Source organism: Micropterus salmoides, unplaced genomic scaffold, assembly GCF_014851395.1.
Source record: "Micropterus salmoides isolate LMB-PRFRI ecotype aquatic unplaced genomic scaffold, ASM1485139v1 Ms_hic_scaffold_7, whole genome shotgun sequence".
NCBI classification, from domain to species: Eukaryota; Metazoa; Chordata; class Actinopteri; order Centrarchiformes; family Centrarchidae; genus Micropterus; species Micropterus salmoides.
In genome coordinates, this window is record NW_024044459.1 from 10,429,068 (window position 1) to 10,450,453 (window position 21,386).

The window sequence follows — 21,386 nt, forward strand, 5'->3', positions numbered from 1 at the left end:
ACCTGGACTCCACTAGACCTCTGAAGTTGTGCTGTTTTATCTGGCAGCAAGACGTTAGCAGCGGATCTCTTATGTCCTGGAAGTTAAGAGGTGGGGCCTCCATGGATTGGACTTGTTCGTCCAGCACATCCCACTGATGCTCGATTGGAGAGATCAGGGAATTTTGGAGGCCAAGTCAACACCCCCTCATATTCAACTCTTTGTTGTAGTTCCTCCAACCATTCATGAACCCGGCTTGCCTTCTTCCCATAGTGCTTCCTGGTGCCATGTATTCGCCAGGTAAGTGACACACACGCAGCCGGCCGTCCTTGTGATGTAAAAGAAGATGTGATTCCTCAGACCAGGCCACTTTCTTCCATTGCGCTATGGTCCAGTTCTGATCAACTCACATGCTCGTTGTAGGTGCTTTCAGCAGTGGACAAGGATCAGCATGGGCAACCTGTCTGGTCTGTGGCTATGCAGCCCCATACACAACAAACTGCAATGTTCTGATACCTTTCTATCAGAACCAGTAATCCCTTTTTCACCAATGTGGCCTCCAGTAGCTCGTCTGTTGTTATAGTGTCTGGTTTCTGTCTTATTGACTTCATACCTGTAGCTTTGTTTTTAATTGTTTGTTTTGTTTAAAGCAAATAGGTTTTGAAAATTGCTTTAAAAATGAACATTTTTATTGTGGTGGCACTGCAGCTTCACATACTTTGAGACTGGCTTCAGCTTTCACCAGTTATAATGAGGCCAGACCTTCATTATCGTGACAAGAGATCTAACGAAATGAATGCTTTTGATTTTATGATAAAAAAGTATCAAGAAAATAAAATAACATCTGAGAAGAGAGAAGTAAAAAGACTTTTTTGCCCTTATAACAATGGATAATGAGCTTGATTCCCTCCTGGTTGCCCTCATTCCGAGCTGTATTGTTGCATTACCACGACCTAAATGTTGCAAAGGCCAAATGTAAATGGCTGCATTTAAACTGCGATCACTAAGACGAATGGAGCCATTAGGGGTATTTAAAGATGTACATGTTAAGATTTTTCACATCGGAGACGACTTAACAACGAATCCTAATGAGTTTTTAAAAGGCTCAACACGAAGCCCCCAAAGGGGTTATTTACAAAGAGAAAAACTCAGAATGGTAATGAATTCCCACACGGGGAGAAACACACACACATACACACACCCAGACGCGAACACACACACACTTTGAACACTGGCAAAGACATTATTTGATCTAGAGATTCGAAGATTTTTACATGCAGCACACACACACACACACACAGACTCAAACAAGCGTACGTGCACGCATACATGCACACATGCAAACACACACGCACATCTTCTAGTTAAGCAAAGACATTGTTTGATGGAGAGATTCTTGCTTTTTCTTTACTCACACACACACATACACGGAATTACACACAAACTGTAGATGATTTGATGTTAAGACTTTTCTAACCCACAACACAACCATAAGCAAAAAAAACACATGCACACACACACACACACCCCTTCTACCCCAACAAAGATATTATTTGATCCAGAAAGAAAGAAAGCAGGCAGCAGCAGTAAACCTTCAGGAGGAAGCCAGCTTTTATTTTACGAGCTGCACCATCTGGAGATTTTTGGGGGCATGAGGGAGAGTAGGTGTGAGATTGGGGTGACTGTTGAGCAGGTGGTCATATGCTGCACACATTTCTGCTGTACACCAATGCAGCAGGTTTCAGGTGACGAGTCGATGGCCGGATGGATTTATTTATCCCAGAGGTGATTGATGGGAAAACTGGGGGAAAAGATCTATTTACCTTTGATACAAAGAGCCTGACAAATTTTCTACTAGCTTTCTGTAACTCTGTGGATTATCTCAGGGATGGGTTCTTTCATGAAAAGTTGAAACATGTTCTTGGACTTTTCTGATTTCTACAACTGTAATGGACAGAAACAATTAAACACCATGTCATTTTAATATATTAAAATGATTATTTAATATATATAGGACACATGGGAGCTAAAGTGTTGTATTCAAAGTTTCTCTTATCTTTAGTGAGAGTAGTAAAATGTCGCATGTATGTAAATCACCTTCATCAAAGGAAAATAATGAGATTCAAAAAATTTTTGCAAATGCATTTAGCCACATGTGTCAACGCAAAAACACACACACACACACACACTGCTTGTGTATATTCTCATTCATGCAGGCACACACCTGCTGTACATAACCACACAAACTCACAGTTAGAATTTCCTCCCTCACACTGCATCCTCATCATCTCCTCATGAGGGGATTCACTCCCTGATTTTGTTTGGTAGCAGACAGTAAAAATACTCTACTACTACTAATACTCTACTTCTTATATGCTATATTTATGTACACAAAATAAATGAAATTAACAAATTGACAAAAAATTGAGGCAAAGATGTATCTGCTCAAGCTGAAAGCGTTTTAGATGGAGTTTGATTAACTTTGATTAACTCTGTTTAAATAATTTCTGGAGGCACAAAAAGGTGGGAAATAAGTGAAAGAACTGGACTTCTGGGTAAATTCTGAAACCAATATTCCCACAGCCACATGCACTTAACTGTACAGTTGAATTTGGCAACTTCAACAATGAAATCCAAGCAAATGATGAGATGTGGGGTCAACACATCAGTAGTTACAGTGTAATGTATGGTGTTGTTCATTCACACTTAATAAGAAAACAATCACATTATAACAATGAAAATTATACACAGTGCTCGTTACTGAGCCATACATATGTACAATTGTTACATGCATTCCTGCTTTTTAGGTTTTCGGGCCTCCAACGTCATCCTTGTTTTTTAAACTTGGACAGAATTGCACACAATTCATTTCAAAAAGGATTAGGCTCAAAGACCTAGAGAACGTTTTCATGAATAAACAAAATATTCACCTTAAGCGCTTATTGATTTTCACATTGAGACAACTCTGAGCCCTCAATATGAGCACACACACATGCACACACACACACACACATTTACTTAAAAAGACTTTTACATCTAACTTGAAGACAATTTAAAGCAATACATCAAAATATATCCCATGTCAAAGAACAAATTAAAGCTCAAATTTGATTTGCACAATATTAGTTTCATCATGGGATCTCCGCCTTCATTAAAATGTGGGAGGTAATTTGCACAGAAATTTTGACAGTGCTGAATATACAGAAATAAAATCACAGATAATCCATGATTATACATCACAGTATGTAATATCATTACTGAACAAACATGGCTTGGTTCACTATGAATCAAATGCACATATCTCAAGATATACAAGATCCATATTTCTTTTGAGCATTTGCTCCCAGGTATGGTCGCTGACCTTCCTGTCGCAAACGTACTTTTCTAACCTCTACTCACTAACAATGTTCCATTATCTTCTTCATTTTCTAAAGAAATCAAAGAGCAATCATATCATCAATAACTTATGATACTGTCTGAAGCTCTCTTCTCTATTACACACTTTTACTTTACTGATGTAACCGAGCAGAGCAGTCTCTACACTTAACGAGCTACATATGAGAACAAGTCAGACAGAGAAGATCAGATTGTTCTGTCGTCAAAACAAAAGTGTGAAGTGTTTCATCCTTGGTTTCATCACTTTTGTTCTTGTTTTACTCCAGCAGACAATTGCTGTGACCTTTAGAGGAATATTACACTGCGGAGAGGAGAGAGTCACGGTGGCTATGAGTGAAAGTATCTCTGATAGGAAGATATGGGCGAGGAAAATGAGAACTGGGGTGTGAGACAGAGAGAATCGCCTTGTGTCTTTTCCATCAGATCACAAGCACATGGGGACATTTTGGTTCTGACATTTTAGTTTCAGACATCTCATGCATCTTATGGGTTTTTTGTCACCTGTCGGCAGCAGTTCATTTTGGAAGATTCAAATCAAATGTGAAGGAAAATAGCTTTCAGTCTGATCACACACAAGATACTGTTTATCAAGAAGGAAATGAATCACAGGCAGAACAAGAGACAGATAAAAGAGGGTGGTAGTGTTTGTTAAAGATATTATAAAAAGACACTTTGTTGCTTGGTTACTGCTAAACAGTGAATGGCAGATAGTGTTGAAATATCCAGTGACAAAAGTTGAGCATTGTCAGCCAGGTCACAACAGATGATTAGATGAATGGTTCACAACCTGACCAAGGACCAAGGGTTGTGCCTCTCCAATCCTTTTACATCTATTTTGCCTTTGTGTAATGTAAAGTAAAAATTATTTACAAGTTAAACAGACATATTGTTCCATATACTGACTCATCGTTCAGATGCTTCTGGCTGTCTTAGTCTGTCTTCTTTGTTATGTGTGTCCTGATGTGTGTCCTCCAGCAAAAGGAAAAACCACCGACTTACTGATATACTACAGATGGGAGAAAGGCTGAGTCACGGCAGCAATTAAATCGACAAAATTAATTAATTCCAACAGAAATGAAAAGTGATTGATTTGTTTACAGTGGCGAAGTAAAATTTCTGTGATAAATGCCCGCACAAGGTTGGTCTTGTTCATCTGACTATTTAATGTCAAAGCAACGAGCAGACCAGAGAAAACAACATCAAGGCTCAATAACCTTCCCCGTTAGATCTAGTGGATGCATGATAGAACAGGGTAGCCAGAGTTTGGCCTCATGGTGGCCTTGCAGTAAAGGTCACATAGTCACCCAAACCAATGCATTTCTTCCTGTGAATGTGCACACCAATTTTTTGGTCTCTATGACAGTCAGGTGAGGGGACATGCTCATCACAAAAGTGAAAAGTGGAGGGAAGATCACAGCATCACTGAAATCGATTGGTTTCTTTCTCTTTGGGGAGCGTGAATGTGCCCTTAGTTTTTTGATGTTGGTCACAGACAAATAAACAACCAGTTAACAGAGGTGAAAACATCTGCCTTTTTCTCTTGTTGTCTTTGATAGACAAAAAACAATTTTGTAAATCAACTTTAATTTAAAAAACATTTATGCTGTTATTTTTATGGTTCCCCTTTTACCAGATCTTTTATCACTTACTTGTTATTATTATTACTTATTATTATTTTTATGATGCCTATGATGTGTTTATTTATCTAGTATCTCTTATGTTTGGTAATGAGCAGTGGTTGATTAGAATGGATGCAGTGAAATATCTGTGATTTTTTTGATAAATTAATTTAAGCTTGAACAGGTATAGTAGGATAACCTCTTCCTCCACGTTTGGCTTCTCAAGTGGCTTATATTGTAGGTATATTTTAAGACCACACATTAATGCATTGAGGAATATTATGATTGTACATTTGTAAAAGAAAAGAAAAAAACACCACCATGTGGGTTTAAAATTGATATTGTTATTGTGTTATTGTGTGCACTGTGGACTGTTACATAACATCTTCTGTCTGGCTCCATTACATTTATTATTTTACATTTATTTTAGATTTATTATCCAATTCAGCAGTTTGTCTGGGAACCAACAGTGGATAAAATTAAGTTAATGTCATCCAACGAAGGTTAAAATCAAGGGCAACTGGACTTGGTTGAAGATACTGGAAGACGTTTCAGTTCAGAACTGAAGAAGTCCTTTGGATGAGGGACGAAACGTCTTCCAGTATCTTCAACCAAGTCCAGTTGCCCTTGATTTTAACCTTCATTGGATAACTACGACCTGGATGACTGAGAATCTTCATAGACATCTTGCTAAGTTAATGTCCTTCATCTTGACTCAGCCACTCTACTCTGCTAAACTGTCCGAATGGGCTGCGACCTTGGTGACTCCTCACTGCTGAACCCCCTCACCCCTGCAGGTGAGCCCGTTCAGTGGGTCACACACTCATCAGGAAATGTGCTCGCCTGCTGTGGAAGGTCAGCCGCAGAGTGAGAGCGTGTGGATGTGTGTATAAAGGTCACATGGGACCTCGGTGCATTAGTCGTAGTAATGAGGTAGGATTCGTCAGCAGGGTCACAGCCATCCCGTGGGTGTTGATGGTGAACTTAGTGACCTCTTAACGGGGTTGTTGACTAACAGCATTAACGTCAGCGCTGGTGGTCACGTGGGTTTACTGACACAATTAGACAAAGGGGATCAAGTCAGTGTTGTTGGGTGTGTGAATTGAAACAGATGTAGCCACTGTCAAGGTCATACTGTTTAGTGGGGGGAACAAAATGCTGTAGTACTCGTTTGACTAACGGGCTCTCTTAATTCAAGAATGTCAAGTTTAGACCCCAGAAAGATTTCTCTTGACAATCTGGAGTAAAAAAAAAAGACATATGTTCTTGACATTTGTAAATCTTGCATACATCCTTGAATATCATACATATTGCAGTTTGCTGCCCGTGACCCCCTCCTCATCCTTCTTCTTTTCAAATCAGGTACTACAGTCATGTGACCTGTTATACAGCACAAATGGAAGAACTCATAACTGTGCCATAACTTGCTTCCTCCGTGAGTTCCTTGCACTGATTTAATAAAGCACTTTCTCATAGCCTTACATTTTTTAGGCTTTTCCTGTTCCATGAGAGTTGATGGCGCTCCATGGTCTTCACCAGTAGCATCACACCTCACCTGCAGACGAGACAGTCTCTCACATCCACACCTGGGAGCTGTCCAGTACTAAAACCCTCTACTCCTGCCAAGAAAGGCATGTTTGGACTAGGTTGTACTGTTTGGTCAATGCTTGTTAGCGCAAATAAACGTCAGAAAATCACCTCCAGTCTAAAACTCTGAATGTCCACAGCTGTGAGCGTTGTGATCTGTTGTAACTGGTTGCAGAGTGTGTGCAGGGTCACAAGAGAATTTGTATTTTTGTTGTTTTTGCTGACACTCCTCTCACTCTGCAAAAAAATTCACTGTCTGCAAACATTCTGATTGTCTGTACTGAGAGTGGATCTGCTATTAACACGCACATATTGACAAGGGGACCCCCCTCTGTTATTGTGGCCATGTAGAAGTGTGTGTGTGCATATGATGGGCAAATGATTGTGTATGTATGTGTGCGTGACTGCCAATGAGCCTGTGTGTATGAGATGCTGTTGTGTGCATATGAATGGCAGGGGGTACCCTCTCCCTGAATGCAGAGCGCATCCAGAATATCTCATTGCTATTCATGTGAATGAGTCTCCTTGAATCAAACAGCAGCCAAAAGCATATTTGCACAGTTAAAATGCATGCTGTGCTGGAACAGAAATATACCAGAGTTTCCTCCAAAATGAAATCTGCCTCACTCAAGTCACCTAATGTTTACAGTGTAACTATTGACCAATGTAGATGTTCCCACCATCTTTACATAGTATTTTGAGCATATGGCACTTTGTCTGTCTTTTTCATTCCACCAACTTTACTTTTCTTGAGCTACAGACCTGATTAAAAACATCAAAGCAAACTCAAAGCAGCTGTCAAGTTTCTGTTACTGTAAGATGATTTATGTGCTTGGTCGTGTGTGTGTGTGTGTGTGTGTGTGTCTATGCATGTGTGCGTGACGCAGTCCAAAAGGCAGAAGCCCACTATACCTGTGGGGTCTGACAGCTTTGTGGGACTAAAATGCTGGACCCCACAAGTTTAAAGGGTTGTTTGAGAGCTAAGACTTGGTTTTAGGGCTAGAATTAGGTTAAGGTTAAGTTTAGGCACTTAGTTGTGATGGTAAAGGTGTAAGGGAATAAGTTACTGTCAGTGACACAATGACCAGGGAAGGCCAGACTTTGGTCTTCGTATTGGCTCAAAAACTGACATCCACAAAAAAGTTTGATCTTGAACTGGAGTATCTGGGGTTTAATTCCATACCTGATATTTTATGATCCACTCTGTTATCTTCGCTGCCATCTTGACTGTAAGGGAGCTGGAGGGGACAACTGAGGGAGATTCAACTCTTCTTTGTTTGAGGGAGGGGTTTTATTTTGTTTGTTGTATTACAATAAAATATTCTAAATAAACAACGATAAGTTTTGACTTATCATGCCATTTATTGATTCCTTATTAAGTTTGTACTGTTGTGAAGCCAGGATGCTCTGTAACAATTCCATTACTCAAATCTATGCATCTAAACTGACTATACACTATATTATACAAAAACACTTCATTAAAAATGTTGCACACATACATACAAGACAACTTACACTACACAAAGAAATGGAATTGAAAATGTATGTAATGAATCATTCAAGTATTCAAGATGTATATTTTATTTATCTGTACTTCATCTTCATTTACGTTGATTTACAACAAGTTTTGAGGAGAAATTAAATGGAAAATGAAAAACCAACAAATAAAGGGAACACACAGTGACTGGAGAGTCCCTGATAAATTCCACAATGAAGATGACATTTAGTCGACCTTCCCCTGAAGAAGGGTCAAAAACCATGCTGTTGAGCAAGGCACTGAACCCTCAGCTACCCAGTGACCAGCAGCAGTAACAGACTGCTCACACAGTGGCTGATAGCTGGTGACGCCCCAAACTGCCGTGTGAAACTCCTGCACCCCTCGATGACTCCCAGTGTTTGTTTCCTTCCCTCTGCCCCTCCCTTCCTTTCCTTGTCTCCTTATCCACTCCCCTGCCATGTTTAAACAGATATGATAAAAGGGACTGACTAAGGACTAGAGTTTTGACAGCATCGTGTATATATAGTAGTTTAAAGTGCCAAGAGCTTCATTAATTTCTTAATCCATCCAAATGTCGAAGGGATACAGATGCTAATATGCTGTATAAGTAGCATATTCAGTGTTTTCAATCAAAATCTGGGATATTAACCCTACAGCTGATGCTGCAACTTAAACTCAGGAGAAATGTGTAACATAAATACCACAATAATACACTACCTGTCGTCATATGAAGAGATCCTCTTTTCACAATGTCTTTACAGGATCAATAATAAGGTAATGCCACAGGACTTTGAATGTCCATTTCCTCTCTGGAGTCACTGGAAAAATCCTAGTCCATCACCACTCACTCCTGGACCACATGCTGACAATTAACCAGTGAGCTGCACCTGATTACATGCTGTGCGTCGCCCCCTTGTGGTTAAACTACTACAGGATAAATACATGGACAACAATTTTGATATGAGTACATTCATACTAACAAGAAGCCCCAACAGCATCTCAGTCACTACCACAAAATGTAGAGTATGTTCATCATCACATATACATACACAAAGACAGAACTACGTGAGTACTGTGGAAGCCCGTATTCAAACAAAATCCCCCACATAAGTATTTTTTTCCCAATCATGACCTATTGTGACAACACTACAAGAAGGTATTTCATGAAGGTTCAGCTATGAAGACCCTCTGAGAACATCTCTCAGAAATGACTTGGGTTCACTTTTGTTTTTATGTTTTTGTGGTGGAACCTGCATTTACCGCTTGCTACTATCTTTGTTTCTCCAGTTTGAAAATCCAAATCTGGGTAAGACGGTGACTCGTGTCTGAGGCTGAGGTTGGCCAGCGGGACAGCCTGAGACACCTGCCAATCAAGCCAATCATGTCCCAAAATACACTTCTCTTGAAACTTTCACTAAACAATAATTTTCAAAATTGCTTCCAAGACTTACAGTAAAAGACGTCAAATCAGCCTTTGAAAACGTAGTTTTTGGAGAAGAGTTAGTCCTTTTATGAAAGTTGGGTTTTTGTTGATTTCTGTACAGTCTTCTTGGAGCTGGTATCTAGTTCTTAGTAAAACTGTATCTTGAGAGACCACCGGATGGGCTTCATCATTCAGCCGTGGAGGTTGATAATTGATCACAAATAGCTGTGGATAATGGGAAAGCTGGTCGCTCTTGTGTTTGGCACATTTAGAGGAAGCACAGCTGTTTGTCATGAAGGGAAAGGAGGCTCTGATAACAGTTTCATCAACACAGTCGTTCCTCTGCCAGGGCAGAAAAAAACTCCCTGATTAGCAGTTAGGTTTGATTGACTCCGCACTCAAGATAACTCTCCTCTGCTACTGCCGTGGCTTAGACCAGTCACTTTGGTCCTAATTAAACAGGCTCACATACAGGAAAATCACAAGTCCATCTTACCTACAAATCCAAGTTGTGCTGTTTGGCCCTATGTAGTCCAACTGTGTTGCTCAAGGACACACCAACAGCCAGTTTTCAGTGAGGACAGGCGGTTTCTTAGAGATTTTCAACCACAGAGTCATTTGTTTAAGCTAACACACAGCTCTTTTCAGTCCGATTTATCCTCATTGAAGAGTCCAGTTAGTTAGCTTGTTGACCTCAATTTACACATAAAATACAAATTTAAATTAGTTCAATTAGAAAAATCACCAAATATAATTAATCCATCCAACATGCCTTGTTAAAGAAAAAAACAACTACTAGTAGTAGATAATCCCAATCTTCTGTGTTTAATTGTGCTGTGTGAATGCAGATGCCTGTATTTATCATTACATGGTGGATTGTACTGTTCTTTTTGACCTTTTTTAGATCTCCTGGTCACAAACCCACAGAGACCTATTTTCTTTTCACACATTCCATGATAGGTGAGACAGCTGCAGCTGTAAAATACACTGTAGACAAGCAGACATCGCACACAGACCTTTTCTCCACACCAAATACACATCTGAGCTGCAGTAGCAATTCTGGACACAATTAAGTGAATTAATTTCAAGACTCAAACTAATTACTTGTCTTACTTGTGATTTATATATCTTTTGTTTCTTTACTCTCCTCTTTGCTGACAAAATGACTTCACTTGTTCCTCTCATCCCTATATGCTCTATACATAAAGCATCAATTTTACACATATGGAGCTGTCAGTGTGATAGATCGACTTCGCGGGATGATCTCCTACTCAGTAACACAGAGGAACTACAGTAAAACATGATCTCTGCCTCACTCCATACTGGAGTGTCTGTCTATGTTGATTTATAGCAGAAAAGCTCAACAGTTTTTAATCTGCAACACCTGAAAATAAAGCAATTCAACTTGTGACCCCTGAAGCGATGTATATGCACTGACTGTTCTTCTTCTACTGGAGATTATAGACTATCCATATTGACGGTCTAAGGATATCATAAAGCCCAAGGAGACAAGCTTGTGATTTTATCTATAACATATATATAGCTCGCATTACTTTGGATGACTTTGTACCATAATATTTGTTGAGCTACCACATGAAAATATCATTTTCGGTTTCTTGTAATGATCATTAATGTGCAAGCTTTATCACACTGCATAACCATCTCACAATGATTAGTGTGTCAGTCCAAAGCTGTATGCTGAACATGCTGATGTAAAGACTGTCCTAGAGAAGACATATACAGGAGGCATTTTGAGGAGTTTTACTGGACCAAGAAACACCTGGTGTAAAATGATCTGATCTAAACTATAAATCTTGACAGGCATTCACAGGTTTAGTTTCCTCTGTCTTTCTTTTGAACATACAGATATTTACTTTCCCAGTATCTGCATTTCATAGGCCGTGACATTCAGGAGGAAGCAACAACTGCAAATATGTTCTTCTCCTTTTAGTCAACTTAATTCAAATTCTCTGTCTGGACAACTTGGTATTATCGTTACAGATTTCATTTCCTTTCTCTTTGGCAGTTGTCATCTCAAACAGTTCAACTTTTAAAATCAACTTGACTGTAAAATCTTCTCTACAAAAGTTTGCTTCAAGGTCTGAAGTGAGAATTGGTACACATGAAAGTATTCTAAAAGTTAAGTATTCTAGCTGTATGGTTAAAATGTGAAAGGTTTCACCAGTCAACTGATGAGGAAACATTGACTCACTGTCATCTACTGTTCTCCGAGAAGCTGTGCAGCGTTTTTGCTGCATTCAGTGATTTCAATGGTTGTCATAGTGACAGAAGCTTTAAAAAAAATTTTTTTGCAACATTACCTCAGCCGCTTTCTTCTTTGGCTTTCTTTTCTGCTTGCCAAACACTTTCCCTCTCTCACTCTTCCTCCTCCTCCTCCCTCTCACACAAAAAAACGAAACAAAAACTTGAAAGCCTGCAAACATTTGCACCTAACAGACTGTTTTTCTCAAATACACTTGACATAAAACGGCGATTGACACTCATCTGAATGGAAGTTCAACACAGAGCAAACACACACACGCGCAGTGTAAACCACAATTGTATACTCATATATCAATGTAAAAATACATATTGTGCACACACTCATACAGCCCTGTTTACACATACAGCATGAATTAAACATCACCATACCTACGTTTTACATGTTTCTTAGATGCTTCAAACACAGTAGGAAATTCTGGTTTCACCCTTTTTCTCATCTGTACATTTGTTTGTGATCAGTAGTTAATGACCACCGTGCGGATGTGAAATACTGTAGAGCAGCTGCGATGAAGTTGCATTGAAAACTACAGGATATACATTTTAACAGATATTCTATAAGCTTTTAACTCCGAAATTACAATTTCAGTTGCTCTGTGTTGGGGTTAGGAACTGTTACTGTAATCAAACTACTTTGGTCTGTAACAAAGTAATGTAATGCATTACTGTTGATAACTTGAGTAAATCACATTACAGTTGCTAATAACTAAATCATCGCGTTATTTGCGTACTGGTTTTGCAAAAAGACAGCAATACCCTCTAGTGCACCTGTGGCGAGGCTCATTAGCCTGGCCAGTCTTGTGCTGACTCCAAGGAGGAACAGGTTGTCTGACAAACGATCTGAGAGACTCCTGCCCATGAGGTTTAACCACTTCTTGATAACCGGGAAAAATCTAATTTAAAGCCATAGTTCGGCTAGTGAGCTACAGTAAGTTTATTGTGTGGGTTTGGTCTGTTAAATGCAGAGTTCAAATTACATTTCATATGCTATGTTTTTCCTTTGAAGTCTCACCATCATCTGATACTGCGATGAGGGCCAGTGTCTTATTTACAAATTAAAATTTGCACTAGATGGTTGGAAGGCAGCCTTAAGTTGTGTTTTTTTGTAATGAAATTCATTATTTAAAAAATAAATGTTTCCAATGAAATGTCCAATTAAAATTTTAAGCATTATAGTACAGTAGCCTTGTTCTTCTTTTGACAAATGTTCACAACTTTTTTGTCAGCTTTGTAGTAGCCTATTAAATACCATTAAAGAGAGATCCTGCGTATGTCCTCATTATAATAAGGATTTGTGTTGATCTGGGCACATATGAGGTGTAACTTTATATTGTTATTTGGCAGATTTTGTAGTAATCCAAAGGTAATGTAACTTGTAGTGTAACTAGTGACTTTCAGCAGTGATTAATCTAGTAAAGTAAGTCATTACTTTAAAAAAAGAAACTAGTAATGTGTTTATTACCTTTTTTGAGTAACTACCCCAACACTGCTCTTGAGTGAAACTAAATCAATACAGTATAAATTTTGGTTAAAAATGCAGGTAGAAAAGCAACATTATATACCACATCTCCCCAAACACAATATAAGAACCACACTACACTGCACAGTAGTTGTTCTTTTACTATAATTTAACATTAGTGTCCTGTCTTGCATGCTGTAACATGTAACATGTGTACAGTGTTGCGTACCACTCTGCACCAATAGCATGACTATTGGTAGAGCAGAAGTTAACTAATAATGTGAAGCAGAAGTGTAGTGTCTCTCAAGTTAGCAGACCATTCAGGGTGAAAAGGATAGCCAGATGAAACACTGAATGCAGGTATGCAGAACACAAAAACCATTTGGCTTGTTCTGTACTTTAAGGTGACCAGATTTCTCAAATTAAATCCGGGGACATTTTTAGTTTGGTGGTCAGTATGTCATTAAAAAATGTAATTTGTTATATATGAAATTAAAAAGGGTGACAATTTTGGTTTTATAATGTGTCAAATATAACTCTTGTGAATGAAATCAAGTCATTTTGAGGCAGAATCTACCTTTCAGTAAATTAGTCACTTTCTGGCAAGTGGAATACTGCATTTTATGGGTTGTATTGGTCATTTAAAGGTATTTCAACAGGTAAAAAGGACTGGATTGGTTGGTACCTGGTTACGCTATAGACTGCAAACACTTATTTGGCCACAGCTTTATTCTATTAAAAGAAACATTTAACTATCACAAAGACATACCTTTGCTATACCATACCAAATTGATGTTTATTTGCACGTAATGTCTGTTTCATCCAGATAAAAGCAGCTGTAGATGTCAAGAGACTCGACGATCCAGCTTTAACATGCTACGCGCGCTCCCGCAGACGGCAATCGGTTTTGAGCGGAATATCACTTTTCAGCACGGCACCTGTTTGCTCTGCTGTCCAGTCTTTCCGTCCACGTACAATTTCAGGTCTGTTAACACCTTATAAAGTCTATGATTAACACACAGTTAAAAATGACATTTCCAGGGACAGCTCCAGACGGGGACAGGCCACCAAAACCGGGGACTGTCCCCGGAAAACGGGGACATCTGGTCATCCTACTGTACTTAAGACTTTTCCATCATTGTATGCAGCAGAACCAATGATATCATGTTTTTTTATTGCACGCATTCTTCTCTATGTCAAAACCTTACTATCACATTACCCACAAGGCAATTCGACCACCAACAGTTTGGTCGGAGATTCAGGTATGTTATGCTAGTAGCAGCTAATGTAGCTGTGAGCCGCTAGCCTGCAGCAGAGATGAGGAGCAGCCTCAGTTCATACCGTAGTCTTGAAATGATCTCATGAAACTTACACATAAAGAGTTCTTGATGTTGCTGTACTGGGTTGTATAACACTCTTCCATTCACTGTAAATATGTGACAAAATTGTAGGAGCGCTTTTTAATATAAAGTAAATATTTCTCACTGCCCAAATGCAGGCTTAAAATACCAGACCACAAACATTACATGAAACCAGCGAAAAAAACCTGCAGTACTGATGCATCAAAGGATTCTTTTTACTCTAACATGAGTCACACATAGCCTTGAAGTACAAACGGCTACTGTGGTAAGATATTTCTGGCTTCACATACATCACATAGGTGTTGGCTTTGAACCAACATCAGACAATTTTATTGTGCAGTAAAGCTACCGTTTTCATAATTAACTTTGTGTCAATGTCTCATGACTATGATTGAATATGTAAGGGGTTTTTTAGCCTTTGGTTTAAAATGACAGATCAATTGAACCTTGTGCTGAACAGGTTTACTGTAGTAAAGGTCCCCTTGTGGTGAGGAATATGCGTCATGAAAAGAGAAGAAAAGAAAAGAATATTTTTCAACTTATTATAAAGATTGAGACACCCTTTTTTAGTACGTAAAAATATCTGTACCTCAATCTAGACATCTGTATTTCTATGGCAATGTGAAAGATCATGTGTCATAAAGTATGTTTAAGTACAAATGATATTCTAGCAACTACTGTCCCCTATTTTCCACCCATAACCACTTGATTCATATTCAACAACATGCTTTTGCAGCCTTGATTTGTCATAAATAATTACAAAAGCATATTTTTAAACATCACAAACAAATCCACACAAATTAATCTCAACAAATGTAGCATTGGCATTTGTTGCACTGGACATCCTTGTCTTCATTATATATTTGACAGTTTAGTGACGTCAGATGTGTGAGAGAAGTTGAATGTCTTTGTTTATGTGTTTAAATGTGTGTGTGTGTGTGTGTAATAGTGTGTACAGTGTGTGTGTGCACTTGCATACGAGTAAGTGCACAAACACAAAAACAAATTTCTGTGGGTTCTACTGAATGAATAAACACAGGGAACAGCATATTGGTGCACAATACCTGCTTGTGCACCATATACTTTAGTATTCTTGCAGTGTAACTTTTTCTCTGATGTCCCAATCCAGCTCCCCAACTTTGATGTATTTTTATGTAACTTTTCTCCCCTGAAAACTTCTCTGAATCTGCATCTTTTCAGACGCACAGACAGGCCTTGAGAGTACAGTGATGTTAATCTTTTTCTTTGCCCTTTAAAAACCACATACTGCTTGAAAAACAAGTACCCTACCATGAACAAAGCCTCACTTAAAGGCTGCAGAGAATAAAGAGAGAGGAGACAGGTGGGAGGCCTAGCAGCAGTAACAGACAGTGTGTGAGTGAATGACGAGAGAAAAAGCCTGAAAGAAGAAATGTCGCAAAGTGCAAGGAAGAAGAGAGAGAGAGAGGGAGGGGAGATAGATACAGGGCAAAGTTGGAAAATGAATGAAAGAAAAATGACTTTGATGAAACAAAACTTTCATTTTAAAGTACAATGTGCCATTTGCACTTAAAAGAAAAACTTCCACTTTAGTGTTGTCATAAGAACACATATTTATCAACACAGGTGTGATGGTTTTGATTCAGAAATGATAAAGTGAAAGAAAAATGCAAATAAACCCTTGTTACTGGAGTTTTTTCCCCTTAAAAAGACTCCAATTTCTCATTTGTAGACTTTAAAAAAGTGCCTGCCAGGGGACACATTTGCTGATTCACAGTTAATAGAGTTAAACTGCATTCTAAACAAAACACCACAGTCAGCCGTATTAAACAACATGTGTTTATCTTGCAACAGCTGCAGCTTGATTATAGTTAATTTAATGGAAGTGAAAGCTAATTTGTGAATAAATTAACATCATTTTATAAGGTTTGGTCATAAATGCACATTTAAAATAAGGATTTAACATTTCCTTTAAGCTTAAGAAAGAAGACCGTTATATAAAACACAAGTGAGTAGTGTACTGCGTCTGGATAAACTTAGGCTGGATAACAAAAGAGAAACTTCCCCGAACAGGAACACCATCACTGGATACTACATGGACATAATTAAAACCCTTATTTTGAAAATATCATTATTTGTGGCATAGGCTCTCAGAATTATGGAGCTTAGACCTTTGTAATCCCCAAACAGAGGTTACGCCTTAATGTTGATGATTCAGAAATAAGTCTTGTTTTCACATATCAAATATTACCCAACATGACAAGTAAACTGTTCCTCATGTGTAATTCCTCTGTGATGCCCCTGTAAATAAAAAGTAAATATACCTTCCAAGGAAAAAGTATGTGAACCCTCGACTTAGATGGAGATCAGATCACAATTTATGAACAATTTATGCAGAAATCTAGGTACTTTTTCCTGGACTGTATATATCACTCAATTTAGCTCAAGGACCTCTGAAGCGGGCGAACAGTGCTGTATTGGTGGTGCAATGTTGTTTCATCTTCCGGGACAACATAAAATATAATCCAGGAAGTCCAGTTTGAGTAACAGAATTCGAAGGACTTTCAGACGGCAAAACACTTGGTGTTATAATACATCAAGAGACACGATACACAGGATTTTACAAGTTATCATGGCAATTACCGTATATTTCATATCAATGAGCACAAAGTTAACCCCATAACGCCTGAATTTAAAATGATTTGTGTTCATTTGCTTTCAAGCTGATGTTAAATTAAGTGAAGATTGTTAATTTGTCTTTAGAACATAGAAAAGATATAAATTCAGGTATGTGTAGGTATGATGCAAATTAGCAACAACAGGCATAAATGAGAAACCAGGGCTTGCAAAAGGTTCCCAGGTACGTATCGAATATGCACCAACAGGCATTGGGAAATCCATGTGCTATCTTGGCTTGCAGTCTGCAAGGAAAAGGTGTGATGCGAATTGCGACAATCGGCGTCAAGGGGTTAACAGAAACAGAGGTATATAGACCTATGCTGTTTAAGTTACAAAGTAATCCACAACAAATGCGCTCTTGTATGTAATTGATTGGCCAACACCATGTCTTGCCTGAGGACTGGGTTGCATCGAAAGTTGAGTCAGGTTCAACTGTTTTGCCAATGTTGCGTTTTTGTGAAGGCAGCCCCAATACATCGACAACCTGGCTCCATTCAAATAAATGAGCGGTTTGTCTGAGCATGGCCACTGAAGCCACTTTGGGAACCACTGAATAATCGTCACCACTGCTGTGGATGTATGTCTTCTCTCCTTTACACAATTATTCTTTGCTTCAACCAGCTTACAATTACACTGAGTAGAATTGGGAGTGTTTTTACTTTGTAGAGGTGCAGTTTGAATCCTATGAGTCGCCTACATGATATTCATAATGACATTCTCTACACTCAGCCTCTGTGCCTTTTTGTGTTATCAGCCTAGAGCTTCTGCTCTTTTTGAAAACCTGTAGTGGCCATAGCTCCTGTTCTTCTTGGTAAGCTGGCATTTAAAGCTCAAGTTTTGTTTATACTGAAGTTTCTCAAAAGGCCAAAAGGCAAAGTTTGGGTTAAACCTTAATGGGTGGAGCTTAAGTTTATAGACAATTGAAAAAGGCAAGGGGTCAGAAAGGAGAAAGCAAATATTATGAGATGTAGCCCTCAAACAAACATCATTTTTGTATAACATTGTGGTCTGGGACACTTCATGCATTTATAAGCAATATTATTTAATATAGTATAGTCCTGATACTTATATTTAAGATAAAAACAAACAGAAATTGATGACATAGTTTCTGTCTCTAAAAACAGATTTGTTTCTACGAAATGTTTGTATGCCAAAAAATCTGCTACTTTTACTGGGCTTTTTGCTTGTTTAGCACTAAAGATGTGCCGTGTTCAGTCAGCAGTGCACCTATTCAATACAGTAGATTCATGGTTTAAGATGGAATTGGAAACAAGGCTTTATATAATGGACTGAATCTAATCTTTGTCCCCTGTAAAGCCAGATAGAGCAAGTCATCATTTCGTTTTCCCAGAAGTTACTATGATGATCCTCTCTGACACATTTCTGGGATGATTTTAATACACACTGTGTGTGTTAGCCAGATTGAGATGATGCCTGACGGATTAACAATCCTGTGGTGGTTGTGGATTACGGTTGGTGTGTGTATATGATGAGAATAAATCTAAAACTGTTTGATCAATTCATTATTTAGTCAATAAAACAACAGCAAATGCCAATTACTTCTCTCACCAATTTTTAAACACCCAGAGGGTGAAAATCACAAATGACCCTGCTGATTCGAATCAATTTGTTCAGTTCAGTTCAAAGATTCACAGTCACTGACTATGTAATTTGTTCACTTTTATGAGGCAAAGTGGTCGCATCACCTTCAAATGCACATCAGTACGTGTGTCAGTAAGTGAATCCGTTCAAGATTCATTTGTACTGTACGTGTACTGAACACCTCTACTTCGGAAATCAAATTTGACAGTGACCAGCATATTATTGATATTTAATTAATTCACTATAAAAAGTCTTATTGATTAATGTCTATGAAGATTCTCAGTCATCCAGGTCATAGTTATCCAACGAAGGTTAAAATCAAGGGCAACTGGACTTGGTTGAAGATACTGGAAGACGTTTCGTCCCTTATCCAAAGGACTTCTTCAGTTCTGACTGACTGGCAGGGAAACTCAGCTATTTAACCTCAGAGAAGATAGACAGAGAAGATGGATGGTTTGAAAGAGGTGTCAAGGAAGTCATCTACACCAGGGCTGAGAAGCCGTCATTGAACAGAGGAGGGGGTCTACGCCACCACTTATCCCCCACTTACAATGCTGTCCTTTCATCACTTCCCAGGAAACTCAACAAACATAACCTATTGGCCTCAGGTGAAGATGCCAGCGATGGTCGTTCAGTCTTGGCCACAGGTAGTCTTAACGACTGTAACGACTGTCGTCACAGCAACAAGGAACACTATCGAACCAGCGGTATCGATGACCCGGACCAACGACCCCACTGAGATTAAATAGCTGAGTTTCCCTGCCAGTCAGTCAGAACTGAAGAAGTCCTTTGGATGAGGGACGAAACGTCTTCCAGTATCTTCAACCAAGTCCAGTTGCCCTTGATTTTAACCTACGTTGGATACTTATTGATTAATGTTTTGTCAATTCACTAATCTATTAAACAACTAGCCCAATTCAGTTTTGGTTCAGTGTACAATTATTTGACATGACAGTCCTACAGAGAACCATCTAAAAGGGGGCAAAAGTTCTAAAATACAGTTTCTAGTAAAACCCAGTTATTTCACAGCAGATGTATCCATTAATTCTTGTAGAGTTTAAGCTATGTGAACAGTCCTCAGGCACAGAGAAGGAAGCACAGAACAAGTGTAGTTTGTGTGTGTGTGTTGTGTGTGTGTCTGTGGAACAGTGTGTGGCACAGTGTGTGGCACACTGACCCAAATAGGAGCAGCATTTGAGTGTCAGCCATTTCTTACGAGACACCGCTTTCTGGCACCACATGCAGCTCGACTTACAGCGATCACCATGGTGTTTAAAATCGTAAATATTTTTGGCTGGATCCTCTGCAAATATCACGGGGAAAAAACACTATGATAACAATATAGCGACTTAGAAAATAAAAAAACAAAAACACCACAGAGTAAGACAAGGTCATTACAAACTCATTATGAGCACCAGAGATAAACCATAAGCGGATATTTTAGGGAAAGTATAGTGATTTTCCCTGAGCGTAAAGACGCAAATAATGCGCAATAATCCGCAGCCTGCAGCACGCTGGATAAACATCTTGTCACCGTATGAAACGGTGAGTGCGCAGACAGACAGCAGAGCGCTGTAGCAGCAGCATTATAAAAGCTGAACCCGCAGGGATCACTGTTAATGAAGTGCTTTATAGCATAGCAACTGTCAATCATATTGATTAACAAAGCCTCAGCCTCCTGTTGCCATAGAGAATGCATGAACAGGCAGCCTGTAGCCTACCTTTTAATAAATGAAAACTCAATATAACATTAGAGGAATAGGAAGTATATTTTAAAGCATCCTTACCTCGAACAAAGGTGGGGTGCCCTTGTCTGGAAGTGTGCATCCCAGTAATTCAGCCAGGAACTTTGCCATATAGAGGTGAGAAGTGTGTTCCTGAAATACTCCTGAAATGTGATGGGGTAAAAAGAAGAGCTGAATCAACAGGAGGGTCCTCTTTCTGTCAGCCTCGTTAACTTCTTTGTGGCGTTCAAGGACCGTGCGCGCATCCCTCCTTTCTTCTCCTCCAGCTGCCGAAACACCGGAGAGAAGGCAGAGATGTGCCGCTGGCCAAAATACCGCCCAGCCGAGCGCAGGGCAGCCGCTGGATGTGCAGTTTACAGCCTTTGGGTCTCGCTCGCAAAATCCTCCGTCCGCGAATGGTCTCGCCTTCAGCAGCGGTGTGGACACACGCAGGTGGGGCCGGGCAGAGGGGGTGTGGGCGGTCCAACGAGCTGTCAGTTGGTTTTCATCTACGGGGTTCCCCACTTTCACAGATGAAATGGAAGGTAATCCTGCACCTGAAATCCCCCCAGCATTTAAACCTCAAATTCATTATGTGTTACACTTTTTGAGAGACTAAAACCAGTATTTTTAGACTCAACAATGTAAAATTTGACCACAAACTAGCCCAGGATAAACGCATTTTAATATTTAATAGGCTTATTTAATATTATTTAATATTAATAATCATATTATTTCCTGGCTGTTTGAAGAAAGTTTTGACACTAACGTTAGACAAACGGCTTGTAGCTGTAAATAAC

At 39.1% G+C, this 21,386-nt stretch overlaps 1 long non-coding RNA gene across 1 annotated transcript in view; it reads right to left on the bottom strand.

Annotated features, from left to right (window-relative positions):
- LOC119891411 overlaps nucleotides 1-20,977 on the bottom strand; it is a 37,595-nt gene extending 16,618 nt beyond the window's left edge. The window contains exon 1 of the long non-coding RNA XR_005442432.1: nucleotides 20,650-20,977. This is a non-coding gene — a long non-coding RNA (uncharacterized LOC119891411). The remainder of the gene's footprint in view (nucleotides 1-20,649) is intronic.
- Between the last annotated feature and the right edge of the window lie 409 nt (nucleotides 20,978-21,386).